Source organism: Prionailurus bengalensis, chromosome E1 (assembly GCF_016509475.1).
Source record: "Prionailurus bengalensis isolate Pbe53 chromosome E1, Fcat_Pben_1.1_paternal_pri, whole genome shotgun sequence".
NCBI classification, from domain to species: Eukaryota; Metazoa; Chordata; class Mammalia; order Carnivora; family Felidae; genus Prionailurus; species Prionailurus bengalensis.
In genome coordinates this window covers 12575208-12597726 of record NC_057347.1, presented here as the reverse complement: position 1 = coordinate 12597726, position 22519 = coordinate 12575208, and the positions used below count along the sequence as shown (strand labels likewise).

At 56.8% G+C, this 22519-nt stretch overlaps 1 protein-coding gene across 3 annotated transcripts in view; it reads right to left on the bottom strand.

Moving 5' to 3' along the window:
* KCNJ12 (potassium inwardly rectifying channel subfamily J member 12) overlaps window positions 1-8080 on the bottom strand; it is a 44991-nt gene extending 36911 nt beyond the window's left edge. For all 3 annotated transcript variants that reach the window (XM_043583368.1, XM_043583366.1, XM_043583367.1), the window contains exon 1: window positions 7527-8080. The gene's annotated coding sequence lies outside the window, so the exon portion shown is untranslated. The remainder of the gene's footprint in view (window positions 1-7526) is intronic.
* Window positions 8081-22519: the final 14439 nt, after the last annotated feature.

The window sequence follows — 22519 nt, the reverse complement described above, 5'->3', positions numbered from 1 at the left end:
AGAATCTCTGGGGATGGAGCATGCTCCCAGAGAGGTCTGAGGAAGGAGGTACCCCGTCCAGGATTCGGCACCTCTCCCACGGCTAAGATGCGCCAATTCTGCAACTCTGTAATCTCGGTCTCAAAGAGGTTACAACTTCCCAACTCAAAGAATCCATGACCCGTACGCTTGGGTAGCTCTGGATATTCAAAGACTCCACAGCTAAGACTCTATGATCTGGACTCTGTGACTCAGCCCTCAAGCCAATGCCCATCAAAGGAGAAAGGATGAAGTCCCTGGGTCTGGAGCCCTGGGGCACCAGCAGGGACAGTGCGTATGGAATGATCCCACGGGGAAAAAAAAAAACAGAAAGCAAGAAAGGAAGAAAGGGGAAAAGGAACTATAGATGTTGGCATGTTTATATAACTACATTCACATGTTTGCGTAAGCACTCAGACAATCCAGAAAGTTCTCTAATAATGGTCACCTCAAGAACATAAAGCTTTGGGCTGGGGTGAGGCGGAAGACAGAGTCTGAGAAGGAGAGATTCACTTTCTATCCCTACACTTGTTTAATACTTTACCATGAGCATGTAACACTCTTATAATTAAAAACGATAATGATTCATGAAAAAAGAAAAAAGGCATGACAAAGTCTATGCTTCCTTATGTGTTTGTTCGCTTGTTTCTTTTATCCTCTTCCACCCACCAAGACATCAGCCTCGATCCCAAGGCACAGGGCACAGCTCACCGTCCTCGCTCAAGAGCTAATCGTGGAAAGCATGAATGGCGCCGAAATCCTGACATCCCCAGAGCCTGCACACTAATACTTGACCGGTGAGACCTCTCCGAGAAGGGAAGGGAGGGGCCTGGGAGAAAAGAGATGCCAGGGGCTGGTCCTGAGGATGGGGTGGCACCGGGATTCCCAGGTCCTGTCACACCCTGCTTCCACGAGGCCACAGTCAAGGCCGCTAGGAAACCCCACTTTTGAGCTCCCTACCTGCCCCCAGATCCCCACGCCCTGCATCCACCTGCCCTCCACGTGACCCAGACAGGCCTCACACTCTTTGGGCCTTACCAAGCTCTAGTCCCGTGAAGGAATGGGGCGTGAAGAGATGGGGCCAGCTCCCCCCGGCCATCCCCAGTCCTCCTCAGGCCCCCACAGGCCCGAGTGGAAGCCTGGCCTGGCCTTGGCCCGGAACCAAGAGCCCAGAGGCATAGGGTCGGGGGCAGGAGGCAGGCGGCTGCTACCACCCAGAACGCCAGCTGCTGGCAGTGATTTATTTTTGCTTTAAGTGCTGGAGAATTGCAGGGCTGCAGCCGCCAGCTCAGGGGGCTCAGGCTGCAGCTGGAAGGAGAGGGAGGTGGGCAGGAGGTGGGGGCCGCACAGCCCCTCCCTGACCTCTCTTGCCCTCAGCCTCTCAGAGTCTCCATCACACACACACACACACACACACACGCACACACACACACACACACACACACACACAGAGCTCAGGACCTCCCTATCTCCACACGCTCCCTCCTCCCCACCCCAGCTCTCCTAAGTAAGTCTCAGAACAGCTGCAAGGAGGCTCTAGGGGGCAGAGAGTCTCGACCACGACCCCCCACTTTGCTTCTGAGACATTTCACCACCTCTGGCTGGGGCTGTCCCTCTCTGGCCTCAGCTGGCCCACTCCCACCTTGGGATGTCATATTCACCCTTCCCCCAGGACACCCACTCACAGGTCAGAGGCTGATGACAGTCACAGGCAATCTGGAGATAGCTCTGGTTTTCATTATGACCTGATCCCTTTTCTGCCCGGAGGGTGGGCCTCAGGAGACAGTGCCCTGCCCTGGGGCACATCTGGCTAAACGGCCGCTGGGCACCTGGGGTTGCTGAGCAGCCCTGGCCGAGGCCCAGCCCCTCGGGAACCTGTCTGCACATCCACAGAATGAGTGTAAGCCTTAGGTTGGCAGAGGCGATGGGGTGATCTGGGGGAGCCAAGGGGCTGTGCTTTGCCAGCTAGAAGGCTTATAGGTTCTTTTTACAGCTGGAAAGCTGCTAAAGTTGGTAATGGCCAATCTTGAAACATAAAATGTTTCAACCTGGGTGTGGTGCTCAAAAACAGAGACTGTGCAGAGGAGGTAAAACACACCGACACAAAACAAAAGGCCGATGGGCATGTGAAAGTGCTTAATTGGGCAAGAAATGGAGACACTGTCCCCTCTGCCACCCCCAACCCCTGCAGCCGGCCTCCACACATTCTACTGAAGGCCCAAAGATTTATAAACATGAAGAGAAGCGCTGAGGACCGAGCGGCCCTGACCCTCTGCACCTCAGTTTGCTTAGATCTGCAATGGGAATGTGGTTTCTGCCCCTCACAGGGTGGGGATGGGGGACACCTTAAGCTGCAAGCAAGCCAAAGGCCAGGAACACGGCAAGGTTCAGAGCTTGAAGCAGATAAGGTCACAGACAGAAAGAGCTCAACGCAGAGTTGGGGCCTGAAATAAATGCCACTTCTCTCCCCCTCACAGACAGATGGCAGGCCAAGGGGTCAGAGGAGAGGTCTGAAAGCTGGCTCTGCCCCCGACAAGCTCCTCAGTTTGGGGACAGTGATGTCACTTCTCCGAAGCTCGGTTTTCTGATCTGCAGAATGGGATGATAATTGTGGCTACCACTGCTACTGAGCACACTCACTATCTATCAAGCACCGCACATGGAGGAACCAACCCATTCATTCCCCACATGTTTATCGAGCATCTACTACACACGGGGTAGTGCCGTAGGTGCTGGGGACGTAGCTGGGAACAAATAAGACCCAAACCTCTGCACTTAAGGCACTTATATCCCAGTGGGGGAGACAGACAATAAACAAGATAAGCAAATAAAACATAACATGGTGGATGGCATTAAATTTGACGCGTCGAAAAAAGCAAGAGAGGGAATGTGGGCAAAGGGAGCCCATGGTGTCATCCAGGAGAGGCGTCATGGAGGAGGTGGCCTTTGGACAAGACCTGAAGGTGGTGAAGGAGGAGGCTTTGTGGGGATCTGGGGAAGAGTGTTTCAAGCAGAGGGAGCAGCAAGTGCAAATGGCCTGGGGCAGGAGCAGGCCTCAGGTGTTGGAGGCACAGCAAGGAGAAAGGCAGGGCGGCCTGAGGAGAGGGAGACAGTGGGGGGCAGAGAGGGCAGTACTGAAGACCAGACTGTGCAGGGCCCTGTGGACCACAGTGAGGAGTGTGGCTTTTATTCTGAGTTGAGGGCAAAAGAGGCGGGGGGGGGGGGGGGACACGGGAGGATCCTGAGCCCAAGACCAAGACGACAGCACCCAGAGTGTGTCAAGTACACAGTAGGTGCTCAAGCAAGCACGGTCACTCTGAAGGCTTTATCTTTGTTCCCTGGCCCTTCCCCAATCCTGAGTCCCCCAAAGAGACCCAGACCACAGATGATGGAAGGAGGGGGAGGCTTCAGTTGCCCAAGTGGTGGGAGTGCTCAGTCCAGGCTGGTTGAAGGGGGACGGGTCCCTGGCAGGATCCAGGAGGCTGCTCCCACTGACTCTGGGGCAGCACCAATGTACAGCCGGGGTAGACCTGCTCCCCGGGATCACTGAGAAAGGGGCCCCCGCTCCTATCTGGCCGTGCAAATGGAACTCTGTCTGATGTTACAGGGCCGAAGGCCAATTAGGGGGCTGGACCAGGGGTCCCCAAGGTCCCCTCAGCCCCACGCTGCCTCTGCAGCTGCCACTTCAGCAGCTGGGCAGGAAGACTTGCGCTATGGAACGTCAGGGGGGGTGGGTGGAGAGAAGGGGTAGAGAAGGGGAGGGGGTACAAGACACACAGCAGGAGCAGGAGGCCTGTGTCTGAGGCCCTCTCCCGCTGCAGCAAACCACTTAGCCTCTCTGGGCCTCAGTTTCCCCACATGTCCAAGGACAGGCTGCACTGGAATGACAGATTCTCAAGGCTCTGGTGCCACGTTCCCCTCCTTCGTGCAGCTCCCTTTCCACACCCCCACTTCTGCTCAGATCCCCCCTGCCCAGAAGCACACACGGAAGCTCACGTTTCTACTCCCCCCCCTCCCAGGTGTTCTCAGGGGTCCCCCCAGCTGCGACTTTGATCCCACCTCACAGATGATAAACTGAAGACCACGAGGAGAAGTGACTCAGCCCCGCTCACCTTGGCTGTGTGCCCTGAAGCCTCCTCCCAAACAGTGAGATTCTCGAGGGAAGGGGCTGGGTCTCCATTCATTCACCACCAGTTTATTAAGCATCTCCTGTGTGCCGTGCACTACACCAGGACCACGGCTGAGGGTGCCAGGGTCTCCACCACTAGAGCTCACGGCCCGCCACAGCTCCCATCATCACAGCGAGGCCTCTGCGGCCAGAGAAAGCAGCCTAGACACAGACCCACCAAACATTTACAGGGCACGCCAGGCCTTCCCTAGGTCCCAGGGATACCGCCACCTGGGCACTGGGATGGCGAGCAGGCACCCTGCAGCCAGCCTGGCACACAAACGCAGCCGGGCAGGGCGTCTGGGGAATAGAGGAGGGTGCAACTCCGTCCCCGGTCGAGCGCCAGGGCTCTGGACCAGAGGGACACAGGTTCCAGTCCCTCCCGGTGCCTCCTTGAGCCTCAGATCTCCTGTCTGTACAATGGAGCTAATGCCACCCTAGGTACTGGCAGACCATTAGGAAATTAAATCAGGTGGCAGAGTGCTGGGCCCTCGGCCAGTGCCCGGCGAGGGCTCCAGTCCCGCCTGCGGCCCGGCTCCTCTGGAAAATCCGCCTGCCTCAGTCCAGCCCCGCCCCCACCCCACCCCCAAGGCTCCTCTGAAGCCTCCAACCTCCCTGCCCCGCCTGCGGCCCAGTTTCAAGCCGGCTTTCTTTCTTTTATCTTCGGCCTTTGCTGTCTTCCTATCACGCAGCCAATTCCCCTGGTACAGCCAGCCTGTGGGCCCGAGCCCACACCCACCACACCTTGGAGTGGCCGGCCCAGCCTCCACCCTCCCGCTGCCCACGAGCTGCCTCCCTCTCAGCCTCTTCTCTGTGCCAGCCTATGGCAGGGCTCCAGCTGCAGGCCCCAGGGGAGGGGCAGGTGTGCCCATGTGTCACTCACAGCAAAGCCCTGGCGGGGGCCCAGCACCGCACACCAGGTGCACCTGTCGGAAGGATGGCCCAGCCCAGAGCCAAGAGGCAGCGAGACCAAGAGTGGCCATCGGGTGGGCTCTGAGGGAGCACCAGCAGCCTTCAGCCTGGGGCTGGGCGAGGGCCGCAGGGGTTGCCGGGAGTGACGACGCAGTTGCTTCTGCCCCAGACGTGTGCCAAGGCCGCCGGGTGCCATGCCCGGTGCTGCCAACTGTGGCCCAGGGCACCAGAGGGAACTGTTCACAAGCAGAACCCGTCCCAGTACCGCATAACTGCAGGGAACTGCTGTCATTGTTACTGTTATTACTATCTTAATTGTTGTCACTATTATTTCACTGCTGCAGGGCCACCAATGTTACCTCGTTCTGCTTCAGGAAGACTTGAGGGGAGGGACACTGTGGCCCTGGGACAAGAAGCTTGACAGGGGCAGCCCCCTGGCCTGGGAAGAGCTAGATGATTCTGCTCAAACCCCTGACTCGCTGTGTGGCTTTGGGCAAGACCTTGCCCCTCTCTGGGCATATCTTTCTCGCAGCACAGCACAGCTCACTGAACATCCCTGGATCGGGCAGCAGCCTCCACCACATCCCTTCCTGAGCAGCCTGGAAGCCCTACGGGGGCCTAACGGGGCAGGTGGCCATGATGGGGACAGAGGTCCAGGGGCGGGCCAATAAACCCAGAGCTGCACCAACACCCAGCATTTACAGAGCACCCCCTACCTATATGCATTCAGCAGCGCACCAGTGGAGAAGAGGGGACCCTGTCATCTGGCACACTGGAGCGCCCATTCTTGTCCCCGGGAATGCTCAAGCAAGTCCCTCCTCCTTGCACCCTATTGCCCCTAAGGAGTCTTGACCCCACCTGAAGGGATCCCGTCCAACGTCTCCTTCTTAGAGCTGCCAACCTCCAGTCCCCTGGCCGGAGAGAAGGGACCCCCAGAAAGCTGATGGCAGACTTTACTGAAGATTGTCTTTGGGCTCTGAGCACGAGGAGTGGGGTGATTTTCTGAGAACAGAGGAGCGGGAACTTCACAAAAAAAAAGACCATAAGCCTCCAGTGGGCCCAAGACTGGGACCTCCTCCCTAACCCTCCGGCCATATGGCAGCGGCCTAGGCAGGAAGTCCCCCGTGAGGGGCCACAAAGGAACAACCTAGCGGAAAGTGAGCCTGGGGTCACAGCGAGGCAGCGGGACTGGCCTTACTCGGCACCTAAGGGAGGGGGTCAGGGATAAGGCCGGAGGCTAACGCCTTGTAGGTTCTACCTTCCAGAGGTGGCTACTGATTTCAGCGGCATATGGGCACCTCCGTGCTCCTGGAAGACAGAGCCTGTGAACCTGGGTTCCGGGAGGTGGGTATGGGGGCAGGGGCAGGAGGTCCCCAGCACTTTACCCCAGGGCTCCAACCTGGGCACAGGGAGCAAAGAATAAAGTAGAACGGATCACAGGCAGTGCAGCACTCCCAGATGGGTACGCCCCCTACGAAATGGGCAGCAGGGTGAGGGGCCAGGAGAACCTCCCAAAACAGAAGACCATCTCTAAAGAAACACTTTCCTGTGACCTCCCATTCTAAACACAGGTTTTAAAATATTCACATGACCAGTGCACACTCAATCAGGACCGGCAGCAGAGACATGCGCTGGGGCCTCAACTCCCATGTGAAGCACCCCCCCACACACACAGGAGCTCCCCACCCCAGGTGCCACTCCAGTGAGCCCCCTGGTTCCCCACGCCGCTTCCCCATAGGGCATCGGGAGCAGAGGTGAGCACCTAGGAGCCACTCCTGTCATGAAACCCTGGGGGCTTCTCAGCTGAGGGGTCATCGCCTCTGCGATCAAGGCCGACTTCTAAAAGCAAAAAGGTGCGGCTGGAGTTGGCGGCTGGCTAGCGGAAAACACCATTTCCAGAATATTTTTACTCCATTAGAGCACGGGAGGTGGGAGAGAGAAAGGACTCCGAGGACCCGCAGATCTAGGGCCTGGAGGCATTTTCGGGCCGCTGGTAGACTGCGCCCCCTCTGCACCCCCACTTTAATCCCGGGGTCTCCGGGAAGGTCACGCATAGGATTGATGCCGCGCGCGAAAGTGCCTCCCCACGCTCCCTCCCGAGCCCCCATGTGCGAGTTGGCCAGAGGGGGGGCGAGGGCGCCTCAAAGTTTCCCGGAGCGCCCCCAGGACGAAGGTTAGCAAGGAGCAAAGTTCCCTGGTGGCAGTAGCCGGAGACATGGCAGGGGAAGAAAAGCTCGCAGTCAGCATTTCCTCCGATGGCTCACCAAGGGAGGAAAAAAAACAGAAACGAGAGGAAGAAAAAAACCTCCCGCCCCACCTTCCCTGTTGCAGCACCACCTCGTGCTCGCTCCGGGGGCCGGGGAGGGGGCCTTCGGGGTGCCGGAGTCGGGCCCCCGGGGGGCCGGGCGCCGGGCGGCCGCGCACTTACCTCGGTCAGTGCCCCGGGCGCGGCGCGCTCCGCGTCCTCCGAGCTCCGGGCGGCCGTTCCTGGCCCCGGCAGCCGCCGCGCTGGCTGCATCGCCGCCGCCGCCTCAGGGCAGCCCCCGGGGGCGCTCCATGCCAAGGGGCGCGTCAGTGTGGGGCGCCGATCTCCCCGGTTCAGCCACGGGTCGGGGGCGCGCGCCTGGACGGCGCCCCCGGCCGCGGGGCGCTCGCTCTGGCCGGCGCGGCTGGCGTCCGTCCCTCCGTCCGGCTGGGAGCGCGGCCGGCCCACCCCCTCCCCCGCCGGCTGTTATCTGATCCCGGGCAGGGCCAGGCGCGCTCGCCTCTACGCCCCGGCGCCCCGCGCCTCCCCGCCCGCTCCGGCCGCGCCAGCCCCTCGCCCCCGGCTACCGTTCCCAGGGAGGCGATGGCAGCGGCAAGGCCCGGGGAAGGCGGGGAGAGCGGAATGGAGGGCGAGGAGGCGGCGGGAGGCAGAAGCTCGGCGCGCACCCAGCTCCGCGCCCCGCTGCCACCAGAACCGGGCTCGGCAACTCCTCTAACTCTCCGCCGAGAGCACGCCCGCCCCGCGCCGCGCCGCCGCTGCCCCCGCCCACCCGGGCCCTAGCCTGGCCCAGAGCGCCCCCAGCCCCGGGCCGCCCCCCACACACACACCGCCAGCCACTTGCGCAATGGGGCGCGCGCGCGCACACACAGACACACACACATACAGAGGCATGTCCTCCAGGGACACGCGCACACACAGGTGCATGGCCAGCGCACAGACAGGCAAGGGAATCTTGCACACACGCGTCCACACAGCCTGGTACACAGCTCAGGTGCCAGCATACAAGCATGCAAAATGCATGTCCTGACATGCATGATGGTTCCAAGTGCACAGGTGCATACACACTCACACGTGTGCATGTGGGGGGGGGGGGTATCTGCACGTGTGCATATGTGCACACAGATCCTAGCTTGTACATCATTCCCATGGAATCCTTTCTTTTTGCACACCAGGCATACACTCTATGCACACTCATATACATACATCATTTCCCCCTCTTTAATAGCATCTCTCTCCTCCCCATCTTGTGCTCTGTTTGGCTTCTCCCATCTCCTTCTTTCTCCTCCGTGCTCCTCCCCCCTACTCTCTCTCTCTCTCTCTCTCTCTCTCTCTCTGCTGACTTGACCCCCATGTGACCCTCTTCTCTTGCCACCCCAGCAAGGCTCAGGCTCTCTTCCCAGCCTGTCCCCACTCGCCCTACCCTCCCAGCCTCCTGGGGCCTATTGTCTGGGCCTCAGATCTCTCAGCCTCCCGCCGGGCCCAGGCCTTTCATCCTGGCAGACAGACCTGCCCGACTGGGCCTTGGCCCAGGAAGACCCCATTTTATCACCAGTCTGACCCCTTGTTCAGCCTTGGGGCCACAGAATTGGGCCAAGGAGGCAGGTCTGTGCCCGGAGCACAAGCCTCAAAGGGCTTCCTGGCCCCCTTGGCTTCCAGCTTCCCCTTTAATGTGAAATATAATTATGTGTCTGCACAGCAGGGAGACTGGCTGCAGGATTCTAACCAAGGAGGATGGCTCTCTGGCCACCGCCCAGATTGCTGGCGGCTGAGACAGAGCGGTCTGCAGGCCCCACCAGCCCCAGGCTCCCAGCCCCAGGCTCCAGGCCGCTGGCAGCTGGTAGGTACCACCTGGCCCAACCCACCCAGAGAACTCACCGACCTCAGGCTGTCCAGGGTTTGGATTCCGCCAACTCTATTGACCAGCTGTGGAGGCAAGTCATTTCATCTCTCCGTGCCTCACTATCCCTGTCATCAAGTGGGGAGAGTAACCATTCCTGCCTCATGGAGCCGCAGTGAGGATTAAATGCGTGTAAAATATACCTCAACAGTTGATACGGCTCCTGGCTGGGTGAAACAGCTGACACTGAGTGAGCACTCAAGACGTGTGAGGCTCTGTGCTAAAGACCTGGCTGGAATTATTTTGCTGTCACTGCAACAGGGTAAATACACTCACTGGCCCTATTTTACAAGTAAAGGAGTCGAGGCACAGGGAGGCCCATTGTCTGTCACAAGGCTGTTGAAGGTAGCACCAGGACTCAGGGCCTGATCTGTCCCCAGAACAAGAGCCCCTGCCCCCTTGCCTTGACAGCTGCTACGGGCTGCAGTGGAGAGAAGGGCCACCCCAAGAGAGTCCAGCCCCATGCCCCACTCTGCCCCTAACTGGTACACCGTGTCCTGGTTTTCTCCTCCTCCTCGGAGACCAGCCTCCCAGAGGACCAAAAGCTCTCAGGAAACTTTTCCTCCTTCTCCCTCCAAGCGACCCAGGAGGGAATTGATTCAGCTCCCCACCGTCCCCCACCCAGTTTCCCGGAAGACAGAGAGGCCACAGTCCCGCCCCAGGAGGAACCGGCCCCAAGGCACTCCTCCCAGGCTCCGCCGCGGGTCCCCAGAGGACCCCGGATGCCCCTCAGCTGGGAGATAGTTCCATCCAAAGGTCATAGCTGGGGAATGGACAGGAACACCTTGGGGCACCTCTGTGCCTAGGACTCTGACAGTTCCTGGGACAAGGGTAACTCCCAAGGTATCTGCAACCCTAGAATGTTCCCTACACAGAGTGCCCACCTAGATCCTCACCAAGCCAGGTCTTATCCCTGGGCCCCAGGCCTCCCCCAGAGCCATTATCAGACCCATTTCACAGAGACAGCAGGTGTCTTTTGCCCCAGGACTTCCGGCAAGGCAAAGAATATCCAGCAAAGGTGAAAGCCCGGCAAGGCAAAGAATATCCAGCAAAGGTGAAAGCCCGACTCCCCAGGCCACTGCTTTTAGGCTCCCCTATCCCACCCCCCTACCTGCTGGAATGGAATTCAGTCCTTAATCATATCCTAGAAGCGGCTGTTAGCACGCTGACACCCAGGCATTTGCTGGGCAATTTGGGGCAGCAGCCTCCCTTTGGTGAACACAACCATGTTCCAGATGCAGGGACCAAGGCACAGAGGGACAGGGACATGTGGGGGTCTTGCTCTGACCAGCTCACATACCTGGCTCCAAGGCTTCCTGGTCTGTAGGCAGAGCGTCCCATGGTCCTACAAGGGCACTGCCCGTAGGGGGTGGGGATCATGCCTCCCTCTAGGGTTGAAGGGGGCCAAGCAGGGCTGCATAGAGATGTGGACACTGCCCTTGCTGAGGTCTCTGTAAAATAAGCCCCTGTCACACGGCCGTGAGAAAAGCCAACGAGACGAACGGGAGTTCAGTGCCCTGCACACAGTAGGAGTTTTAGCAACATAGGTAACACGCTTTGAGTGTTCCCGGCTTTCCCTCAATCTGAAGTGCTTTCTTTCTAAGGAGTGGGGCAGTCCCTCCCCACCTGGGGCGTGGCACGTAATAGCTGTTCAACTAATATTTGCTCATCTCAGCATCCTCAGAGCCACAGCCAGGAGGCCAAAGAGCCCCCGGCCCATCTGGAATCACTCCTTCATTTAAGGAAAGGGAGACCCAGAGAGGTGAGGTCGATTCCAAGGCCACAAAGCTATGGAAGGGGGTGACGAGAGCGGGAGGCACCCCCCCCAGGCTGGGGTTTGCTGGTCGGGGTGGGCAGCAGGCGCAGAACTGCCATTTCTTTTAATATTCACGTCTTCATATACCAACGCCGATGCATTTGCGTCAGGCATAAATTGATCATTGGTTGAGATGTGAAAAACAGACTGTCCCTCACCAGTACAGCTGCACCAGGGCTCCCCAGAATCCTCCTAGGGGCTGCCTCCTCCCAGGAGCCTGCCCAGCTTTCTCCTGCCACACCTAGACCTCGGCCCAGCCCCAAGCCCCACGTCAGGAGACCCTTGAAACATAAAATGGGCTCACGGCCTGCCTCGTTTAACCCTGCCCAGGGCAGGTGTGAGAACCAAAGCCCCAGAGGCCCACGACCTGCCACCCGCACCTCACCTACACTCCACGGCTTCCCAGTTCCAGACACACCAGCCAGCCAGCCGGGCTCTTGGATGCCACCCACCAGCTTGATTCTGTCCCTAGGCTCCCTTCCCCAAGCCGCTCTTCCTTCAGAGGCAGCTCGGGGGAGGCCCACCAGAGTCTCCCATCTCCTGTTTACCACCATCCCCCGTTTCACCTTCCTCGTGTCTGGCCACTCTCTGAGACTTCTTGTTTACTACTGGTCTCCTCCGAGGCTTGTCAGTTCACGAGGGCAGGGACTATGTCTGCCCGGAGCGTTCACGGCCCAGGGCCTGGCACACGGTGGGTGTGTAGTAAGTGCCTGCAAAATGAGAATGAATGGACACAGGATGGAAAGACCCAGACAATCACAGGTTGGCTCTCAGCAGAAGCCTTGCCTCCTCCTCCAGGCAGGTGGCCAGGGTCCAGGGCTCACCCTGCCTCTCACCGCAACCCCTGAGAAGGGAGAGAGACCTGTGCCTAGCTGATCCAGGATATGCATTTCTTGTGGGATGCATAAAGCCCTTGACTGGAAGTCAAGAGGCACAGGATTGCATTCTGCTGGGGCCAAGGGAGGAGAGAGCCCCGACCACCTGGGCAGTGAGCAGCAGAGCAGAGCCTGGACCTGGGAGTCCTACCTTCAGCTCAGTCTCCTCCCTCAGTGCCTTTAGTCCCCAAGACAAAATGATAATAACAATGATGGTAACAATGGCTGCCACTGACTATACATTTGGCCTGTGCTATGCTTTGGGTTAAATGCCCACCTGCGTGAACTTATTATGAAGGACCATGGTGTTATTACTCCAGTTTCTAAGCAGATAGATGCCACTCCAGTTGGCAGAGGAAGACATGATGCCCAGACAGGTCAAAGGAAGGGATCGCCTGGGGTGGTTGTGAGCTGCTCGTGTGCAGAGGTGTGCAAGCCAAGACAGGTGGCCCTTCCTCTGGGGCGCGAGGGAGGGGTGGTGACGCCTGCCAGGGAGGTCAAGGAAGTGACTACCCTGCGCCCTCACAGCCACACGCCGGTCGGGCCCCGGGCTGACCCTGCAGCATTGATTTGAGGAAAGCAGAATTTCAGCAACGGGTGACGGCCCTGCAAACAGGACACTGAGTCCCTCCCACCCGTCAGGAAGCAGGCATTGATCCGCTCAGCCTGGCTGACTTATTCCCCTCTTGCACAGGCTCTGACACTCGCCCTGGTCACCCCGGCCCCTCCTCTCTGCCTTCCATGGAGCTGCAGCCGGCAGGAGAACGCGCTAATGGAGGCCAGGGAGGTAGAGCCCGTGACTCTGGGCCACGCTCATCCGGCGTCTTCTGGGCATCGGGCCCTTTCTGTCCCGGCTACCAGACTTTAGAGGCATCGGTGGTCCACGTCCTCCCGTGGCTGGGGCCCCTCTTCTGGGAACCTTTCTCTTGGGGGACCCGCCCACCCAAACCCCCACCTCTCTGCCACGTGCTTCTTCTCGGAGGCTGGGACCATCCCCAGGGCCCGAGGTGAGCAAGCCACCCAGGCCTGGCTGTGAGCTTTACTGTGATTGGTTGAGGAGAGACATGTGATTGAAGTCAGCCAATGAGAACTGACCCTAGGACTTTGGCTGGATAAGCTGGAAAAGGAGCTCTAGCTCCCTGGGGGCCCTGGGGACCCCTTTGCCCCTATGTGGCTGAGCCACCTGAGAGGGGACCCACCCGGAGGAAACCAGAGCTGATCTATTGAGCGAAAAAAGATTCCAGACAGGCTTCTTTGAGGCTCTTAGATCCACCCCTGGATTTTTGAGTTCTGAATAATCCCTCTTCTGATTTAAGAGATTTTTGAGATGGAGCCTAATACTCCTCTCCTTGCCCTGGAGGGGCTGCCTGTGGACATGGTGGGTGAAAGACCAGCAAGGCCTCCAAAATGTCCCTCAAACTTTCTGAAGCTCTTTCCTCCTCTCTAACATGGGGTCCTTCAGAGCCACAGCTCTGCCACATGGGGCATAAACCCTGAGGTGCAGGCCAGGGTGTTTTCTCTCTCCCCTAAAGGGACAGAAGGCGGACAAGGCCTGCAGGCCCCAGTATGACAAGAATAAAGGGCAATAAAGGGAGGGAGGGAAGTCGCTTCAGCCTCTCAGAGTTAAAAATAGCTTCCCCCAAGGAGGCCTCCCTGCTGGGATAATCCGGCCAATTACCCAGGCCCCCTCCACCCTGGTGGGCACTGCCAGCCTCCTCTCTGTGCACCACCCCCCATTGCGGTCACCACGTGGGGCCATCTCTCCCTGCCCCCATGACCAGCCCCCCTTGCCCTCAGCAAGGGAGCCCGGCTTGAGGCCTCCGACTCAGTTTCCTCTTCTCTGAATTGGGCCTGACTCTGAAACAGAAAGAGATCTGTAAGGCCTGACAATGGAGAGTTTATTGGCCAAGTGTCCCCTCCCACCCTGCCACAAAAAGAACCAAGAGGCAGAATAGGGTCTATTACATGATCCTATTTATGTTAAGAAAAACTACAGATATTTTTGCATCTGCAAAGCAAAAAAAAAAAAAAAATCTGAAACCTTGGAGATAAAACTGCTGCTGGTGTGTCCTAGGAGGGGGGCCTTTTTCCGCATTCACTTTTGTGGGGAGGCAAATGTCTACACCGACTTCCTGAGTGCTCTGGACTCAGACCCACCTGGGTCTGGTGGGGGGGGGGGGTCCCTCCCCACAGCAGGAGCTCAGCCTCTGTTCTGAGGAAAGACAGTAGTTTACAAGTGTGGGACACAAGGGCTCATGGTACCTCGTCAGGGCTGTTCTGTTGGAATTTTGTATAGAAAGCATTTATTGCTTCAACAATTTTTTTTTAAGTTAAATTATCTCGTCAGTGTAATAAAGCCTGACAACCCAGCAACAGGATGGACAAGGCTTCCCGGGATCCTGAGGTCCAGTCCCAGGAGTCAACCGGGGCCAGAAGTTCCTATTTAAAGAGCACCCACATCCTGGGCCGTTCTCAGGGATGGGGGGAGTGGTGGGGAGACTGGATTCCTGGAGCCTCAGCTCTTGGCTTCTCCCTCCAAGCCTTGGTGTCCTCAGCTGCACAATGGGCATGACACTCGCCTAGTAATGTGCCCAGCGCCTAGGAGGCCCCCAGTTATTCATTGGATAAGTGATGGACGATGCAGATCTCCAGGGGGACAGCTCCCCAAAAGCATCCAGCACAGCAACAGACACACAGCAGATGCTCATGAAGAGACCTGCTCCCTGGATGCCCCACCCTCTTCAACCAGGTCCCACACCTCCTCCAGGCATCCACAGCCTCCCGGGCTCCCCCCCACACACCTCTCCTGAGCCATTGTGCCTCTCCAATCCTGCCTCTCCCTCAGATCGGGGGCTCCTCGGGGGCAGAAGAGGCTTCTCTCCTCTCTCTCCCCAGGCGAGTCCCACTTCTGACCCCCGAGTCTCCCTCTCGATCCACATCAGCGCCACTTCCCTGGCTGCAACCTAAACCCTGACATTTCAACCACATTCTGGTGACAGCTGGCCAAGTTCAGCGGATACACCACTTTATCCCAGGAATTCCACATCTTGGAATTTATCCCACTGATATGCTTGCACGCAGGTGCCCAAATGTACTTCCAAAGTTACTCACCTTGCGATAGCAACAGGCTGCACGGTATCCCCAGGGAAGGAAAACACAAGGTAGCACATCAGTGGCGGGGGGTTGGGGGGGGCAGTGCACAGCTATGGGAGAGCAAGGACCCAGACTCCATGAGGACAGAGGTCTGAAAGCACTTAGAAGACGCTCAAGAAATATTTGTCGAATGAATCTAACGGGGAAAGTTCTTTAAGACAGAGTGGAAAAGCATGAGGCAGAAGAGAGGGGATGGATGCCATCACTGGAATTTTTATTTTTAAGCAGGAGACACATACGTGCACACACGTACACACACACACACACACACACACACACACACAGGTGTTTCGTAGAATGTTCTGGAAAGAGACCTCAGGAAGGAGGTGAACTGCTCTCCGTAAGTCTGTTGTATCTTTCTTTATACCTTGCTCAAAGAGTCCATGTGGCTCCCCAGATTAATCAATTTTTAAAATAGCCCAAAGCTGAGGGAGAAGGGAGGCTTCCCCCTTCTGGGGCTCCCCGTTGCCCTGCGAGACTGGTCCAGAAAGCTGTCCTGAACAACTCCCTTCAATTTTTCCATGCTGACGAGCTTCTTCCTGCTCCGGACTCCCCGTGGAGCTGCCCGACCCCATCCTGTCTGTGGTGATTAATAAACACTCTGTGATGACCTGAATCTCACAGAAGCTCCTCGGGGACAGCCTTGCCCGGTGCTCATGGACCAGGAGGACTTTTGCTGGGATGGGAGGCACGCCTGGTTCCCCTGGCATGCATGTGTAGGGTCCCACTGCCACGCCTTCGCCCACACTGTCGCCTTGGCCCTGAGCACTCCTTGCTTCCGTTTCGGCCTATTTAAACCCTCATCCTAGGTTTGCTGATGTTCTATGTGAAGGAATCTGGTCCTAGAGCTGTGGAGGAACCTCTCCCCCCAGGCCGGCCCATCCACAGCACGGGGGCAATTAGTATCGACTCCATTTAAAATCCATTAACCTGCTTAGGGACGGGGATGATAAATATAGAACCAATTGTAAATCCAGGGAGCCCAGCCCAGCCCCAGGGAATCCTCCTGATCACAGAGGGTTCAACAACAGCCCCTTCAACGAGCCAAACATCTGTTAGACCCCAGGTGTACCCCAGGCATTCTACTGGGTAGGGGGTGAACGGCACAAGCTCTGGGGGTCAGAAAGACTTAGGTTCAAGTCCCGACACCAACACTCACGAGCTGTGTGACTTTGCGCAAACAACTTGACTTCTCTGTGCCTCAGTTTACTCCTCCACACGATGGGGATTTGACAAGGGTCAGACGTGGGGAAAGTTCTCAGCCCGTGTCCCACACAATGCAAGGCCTCCATAAAGAGCAGCGGCCATCATTTGTCACCGTTGCTCACTGAATGTGGCATCATTGGCGCTTCTGCTCCTCTTCCTGGCAGGGAACACAGGAGCAGAAGAAATGAGGTTGCAACTCTAAGTCCATGTATTCGAATGGGAAAGGATCACTATTTTTATCAGCCTCCAGCTGAAATTTAGTGTTTCCTTCAACTTTGCATTGAGACAGCAAACCCTGGTATCATCAGCAGTGCCTAAGACTTTGTCACCAAGGCAAGTCGCAGATGTGTTCAAATCCCTTTCCTGGGGCTGCAGAGCTTTCTAAATATCATTGACACTCACCTCTGGCCTAATATTGTGGTTGGGATGAAACCCGCCATTCAACTTGATCATCGATGCGTTCACAAAGAAGCACGTCCTTAACCATCACAAAAGCGCTTTTTAACTATCGTGATAACTGGCTCCTTAGGAATTCTGGGTGTTATTTGATACATGTGAGACCAGAATTCTAAGGAAGGGTCCAAGGCACAGAAAAGGGTCAGAGGCCCCCAAGCGGACGACATCACGGCGGTGCTAGACCCACTGACCTGCGACCCCATCTTGACCTATGACCCCATGACCCCAGGCCTGGACCTAGCACCTGCTGGGGTCCCACACCAGCTCCTCCTCGCTCTGGGTCCCGCACCTCCATTTGCACGAGCCCCAGGGTCTCACAGCGCTTCAGGTGGATCAGACCAAGAAGGGGATGTCTGAGCCCTGGGCCAGGGGTCTGAGAGAGGGTGCTGATGGTGTATTTGGGCCTTCCCACACCCACCTTGGGCTCTGAGAGGCCTCCTGCATTCACCCCCAGAGCCTTGACTTCCAAATCTGCCCGAGGGCCCCGTCACTGCCACCTGCAGGTTTCCATCCCTCCCCAGAAACCCCCTGTCTACGTCTTCCAATGCCTCTGGCCGCCTCCAGAAGTCCCTGGAAACCCACAGTTTCCGGCCTCTGAAACTGGCACTTAGAAGACAGGGGAAAGTGACAAGAAGAGCTGGCAGGGGTAAGCCCCCTCCCAAAGGGAGGCTGGAAGGCAGGGCGGGGGCGGCGGGAGGGCCGAGGAGCTGTGTCCACAACAGGGGGCTCTCACACGGGGGAGGGAGGGAGGCCTGATGGAGAAAGCAGCCATTCCTCACATCCCGGAAGCTGGCAGCCGGCTGACCTGGTGGCGCAGAACCCCCAGCCTCTTGGGCGGGAGACCTCAGGGTGTTTCAGCTCGTGCCCGGCATCAGCGCAGTGCCGTCTCCAGGCATCCTCTCTCTACCCACATCTCCATATCCATTAGAGCATTTTTCCCATTTTACAGATGAAGGAAACTGAGTCACAGAACTGTTTAGCCCAAGGTCGCATAGCCGTGAAGCGGCTGACTCCAGAGCGGATGCTCGTACCCGCTGCCCTGTGTCCCTTCGCTGGGGGCAAGTAGCTTCTGGGCTCAAGTTCCTCCTGTAGTTCTCTGGTGTCTACAGGCCCAGGATTGTAGGAACAATGGGAGCAGGAAGGGCATCCAGGCCAGGGGGAACAGTAAGAGCGAAGGGCTGGTGGTAGGAACCGGGTGTGGCCAGTGGAACCGAGGTCCCTTGGAGGCCAAACCTCGGCCTCTTTCTGCACTGATGCAGAAGAAAAAAATAACTTTTCCTACCATTCCAGCAGCTCAAAGGCAAACACAGCTGCCCTGGGACGTAGTGAGCACCATGTCACAAGAGGTGTCCGAGGACCAGAACACTTCTGTCCCTGGGTAGCGGGCCTGGAGTGTCTGGGCAGGGGCGCTGGTCAGCTCGTCCTGTGTGTGTGAGGTTGGTTTGGGGGGGGGGGCGGTGCCAGAGATCAGACCCATCCAGGCATGGCCCCGAGGTCAGTGCCCGGAGCCGGGGCACCATTGTCCCGGGATCCCTCCTGGGCCTTCGGCCTAGCCAGGGCTTAGGCACAAAATGGGTGCAGTGAGGGAAGCAAGATGGGGAATTCGGGGCTTTGTGTCAGCACATAGCTCCCGCTGGGTGAGGCGGGCACTGCCCCTCCCACCCAGGCCCCCCATCCCAGGACGGGGCCCCTTTCAGCCTCTCCAGTCTCAGGGGCTCTGAAGGTTAGACACACTGCTCCCCCAGCATTATTTGAGGAGCACAGTGGGAGGCTGAGAAAGGATTCTTATCATCCTGCTTTCTAAACAATTTCGGTTTATGCCAAGCCAAGCTGTGCATGTCCTTAGGGGTTTCTGCCTCGGGAAAAATTTGGACCACAAACTGCTTCCAAATGGAGAAGATAAAGTTTCTAAAGGTGACGTTGGCAGCGCTGCGGGCTTGGTGCAATTGTATAACCACTTCCTGGCACCTGCCTTCGTGCCCATCCTCAGTTTCCCCCTTGCTTTTGGACCCGGGAGCCCAGGTTTGGGGTCTCAGGTCTCAGGCCGGGTGCGGACGGAGGGGATGTCTCCCAGCTTGAGCGTCACGTGCTCTTGGTCTCCTAATGCCACAGCTCTTGCTTGCCTGGGGCCTGGGAGGGAGACGTCACCGGCTCTCTGCAGCCTCCACAGGGGCCACCAGGGGTGGGAGGGAGTGGAGCTGGCGGCAGAGGCGGGAAGCCGGGCTCAGCTACTAAAGGGCCGAGGAGACTGCTCTGCTGGGGACAAAAACATATGTGCACCTTCCCCATACATCACAGTTTGGGGGGCCCATTAAAACCCTCCGCTCTAAACCGTCCCATGCCCCCCAGCTCAGCCACGGCCTCAAGGCCCCCCATTACCTCTCATCTTACCTCCTTGCTATTCCTCAAACACACCAGGTCGTGCCCACCCCAGGCTGTTTGCACTTGCCTCTCCAGAACCAGAATGCTCTTCCCCCAGATCTCTGCAAGGCTCACTTTTGTCACTAACCTCAGGTCTTTGTTCAAACATCTCTTTTCATGGATATGCTTTCCCGGACACCTTATTTAAAAATTTTTTTTAACGTTTATTTATTTTTGAGACAGAGAGATACAGAGCATGAACGGGGGAGGTTCAGAGAGAGGGAGACACAGAATCAGAAGCAGGCTCCAAGCTCTGAGCCGTCAGCACAGAGCCCGACGTGGGGCTCGAACTCATGGACCGCGAGATCATGACCTGAGCCAAAGTCGTCCGCTTAACCGACTGAGCCACCCAGGCGCCCCTGGACACCTTATTTTAAATTGTACCCCTCTTGGGGCATGTGATGACTCAGTTGGTTAAAAGTCAGACTTCAGCTCAGGGCGTGATCTCATGGTTCATGAGTTCTAGCCCCACATCAGACTCTCTCCCATTTCGGATCCTCTGTCCCCCACCCCCCTCTCTCTCTGCTCCTCCCCTTCTCACTGTCTCAAAAATAAATAAACATTAAAAAACTTGTACTCCTCTGTAGTCCATTCTCCCTTTCCCAGATTTACTTTTCTCCATATCACTTATCCTCACTTGATATGGTCTGTAATTTACTTATTTGTTATGTTAACTCTTTCCCTGAAGATAGGAATGTTTGTTTTCCTCACTGCTATCTCCGAGCACATAGAATGGTCCCTGGGAAGAGGCGCCTGGGTGACTCAGTCGGGTAAGCGGCCGACTTTGGTTCAGGTCTTGATCTCGCGGCCCGTGAGTCCGAGCCCCGCTTCGGGCTCTGTGCTGACAGCTCAGGGCCTGGAGCCTGCTTCAGATTCTGTGTCTCCCTCTCTCTCTGCTCCTCCCCTGCTCACACTCTGTCTCTCTCTCAAAAGTAAATAAAGATTTAAAAAATTAAAAAAAAAAAAGAGTGGTGCCTGGGAAAATAAATCTTTGTTTAAAGAATAGAATCTTCTTAACAAAGCTGCAAGGCAGGCATCTGCACTCTTATTTTAAAGAAAAGGGAACTGAGGCTCAGAGTAGTGACCTGCCCAGGGTCCCCTACAAGGATGTGACAGAGCTGGTTGGGATCGTCATCAGTTGAAGCCGAGCACCTACCATGTGCCAAGCATTTGACATCCATCACCTCGCTGGGGATGATGCTGCCCAGTTTCACCTGTTAGGCACTAAGGCTTGGAGCAGTGAGGCTGGGACACAGGCCATGGGGTTCATGGTGCTGGCTGGACCGGGCTCCCTTTGTCTGTGATAAGTCATGGAGCCCGCCTCCCACCCACACCCCCTGCCCCATAGCGGGGCTGCTGGGTGCCAGTGAGGCGTGGAGGACTGTGGATGAGCTGCTCTTGTCCTCACTTCTCTGGGGCCAGATGTATCTATAAACATCAGATTGGACCCAACAGATCTTTGCAGCAACTTCCTTCTCCAGAGGTCAGCCAATGGGATCTTCAGAGATGCCCAGATGGGCGGGGTGCTCACTCATGTGGTGGGAACCTCGTCCTGAACAAGGCAGCCCTGGAGGCTAAGCTGATCTGGGTACAAGCCTGGCTTCAACCTCTCCTCAGCCCTGAGGTCTTAGTAAGTCATTTCATGTCCCTGGGACTCAGTTTGTCCATCTGCAAAATGGGGACATAAAAGCCTCCCCTCTTAGGTTGTAATAGGAATTAAATGAGATTGATCATGTGATGTGCAGGCAGAGCACACGAGAAGCACTCAGTAAATAATGGCTGTTAGCAGCAGCACCATCATCCTAGCCGTCTGTCTACCCATCTGACCACCCATTGATTCATCCATCCATCCATTCATTTGCCCATCTATCCACTCATCTATCAACTTGTTTGCCCATCTACTCATCCATCCCTCCACCCATCCATCCATCCACTCATCCATCCATTCATCCATCCATCCATCCATCCATTCATCCATCATCCTTCCATCCATCAGCCTCCTCGTTCACCCATCTATCCAACTGTTTCCTTTCTTCATTACTTATAGCATCAACATTCTCACCCATCTCTCACCTCCAGAGATTTCTCTAGCATCTGACCCCAACCTTCCCAGGATAAACCCTCTCTCTACCTCCCACTGCTGACAGAGTCAGACCCAAACTTCAAACTTAGCTGGGGCCTCACCCTCCACACTGGACCCAGCAGAGTCCTTGGGGCTCGTGTGGTGGAAGAGGACAGCAGCTGGCCATCCTGACCCTTTCCCACTCTTCTCCAGCCAAGTCTAGACTGGCAACATTGGAGCAGGGTGTCCTGCAGGCAGCCAATCAATCATTCATTCATTCAGGTAATATTTGCTGGGCACCCACTGTGTGCCAGTGACGGCATCAGCTGCGGAGACAGAGCAGTAAACAAAACAGACAGAATCCTTGCCCTTGTGCAGCTGGAGCCCTAGTGCAGGAGACAGAATAAATAAACTAAGTGAGGAATCAGAGTATTATATGTTACGGAGAAAAATAAATCAGGGTGAGGGGGTCAGGTGAGGGGTGCAATATTTGGATGAGCCACAAATGTTTTACTGAGAAAGACCTGAAGGAGGTGAAGAAGGAGCCATGAGGATGACTGGAGAAGGATTGGTTCAGGCAGCAAGAACAGCATGTGCAAAGGTCCTGAGGTAGGACTTATCTAGTGAGTTCCAGGAGAAGCCCATGTAGCTGAGCAGAGAGAGCAAAGACAAGAGGCGTGGAGACTCATGTCAGGGGCTCGTGGGGAGCCTTGAGGTCTTTGGAAGACTTTGCCTTTTTCTCCTAGAGAGGGGGAGTCATGGGAAGGTTTTGAGCAGGGGGGTGATCTGAGCTGACTTGGGTTTCAAAAGGGAGTCAGGTGAGGCCTCTGGAGCAAATAAGTGAGCCTGACCAGCAAGCCCCCTTGACTCCACCCCCAAGACCCTGGGGTGGCAGGTGGCTGTAACTGTGGATTCTCCTGCACAGGTCCTGGAAGGTGTCTACCTCCCTGACCTGACTGAAGCGGCCTAAGGGCAGAGCCTGTGTCTGTCCCATTGTCCCACTCAGCATGAGGTCTGGTGCTCAGTAGGAGCTGGGGAAACATTTACTGAAATCAAGAAGGGAGGGAGGGTGGGTGGGGTGATGTGAACAAGAATAAATGAACAAAGGAGTGAATGAATGAGGGAGGGAGTGAATGAGTGAATGAATGAATGAGGACAGAGGCTGGGGTCTTTGCTCCTCTTCTTCCTCTCCTTCTCCTCTTCCCTGACCTCTGAGGCCACCACTGCCCACCTATAAAATGGGACAGTGCCCTCAACCCAGGCCTACGG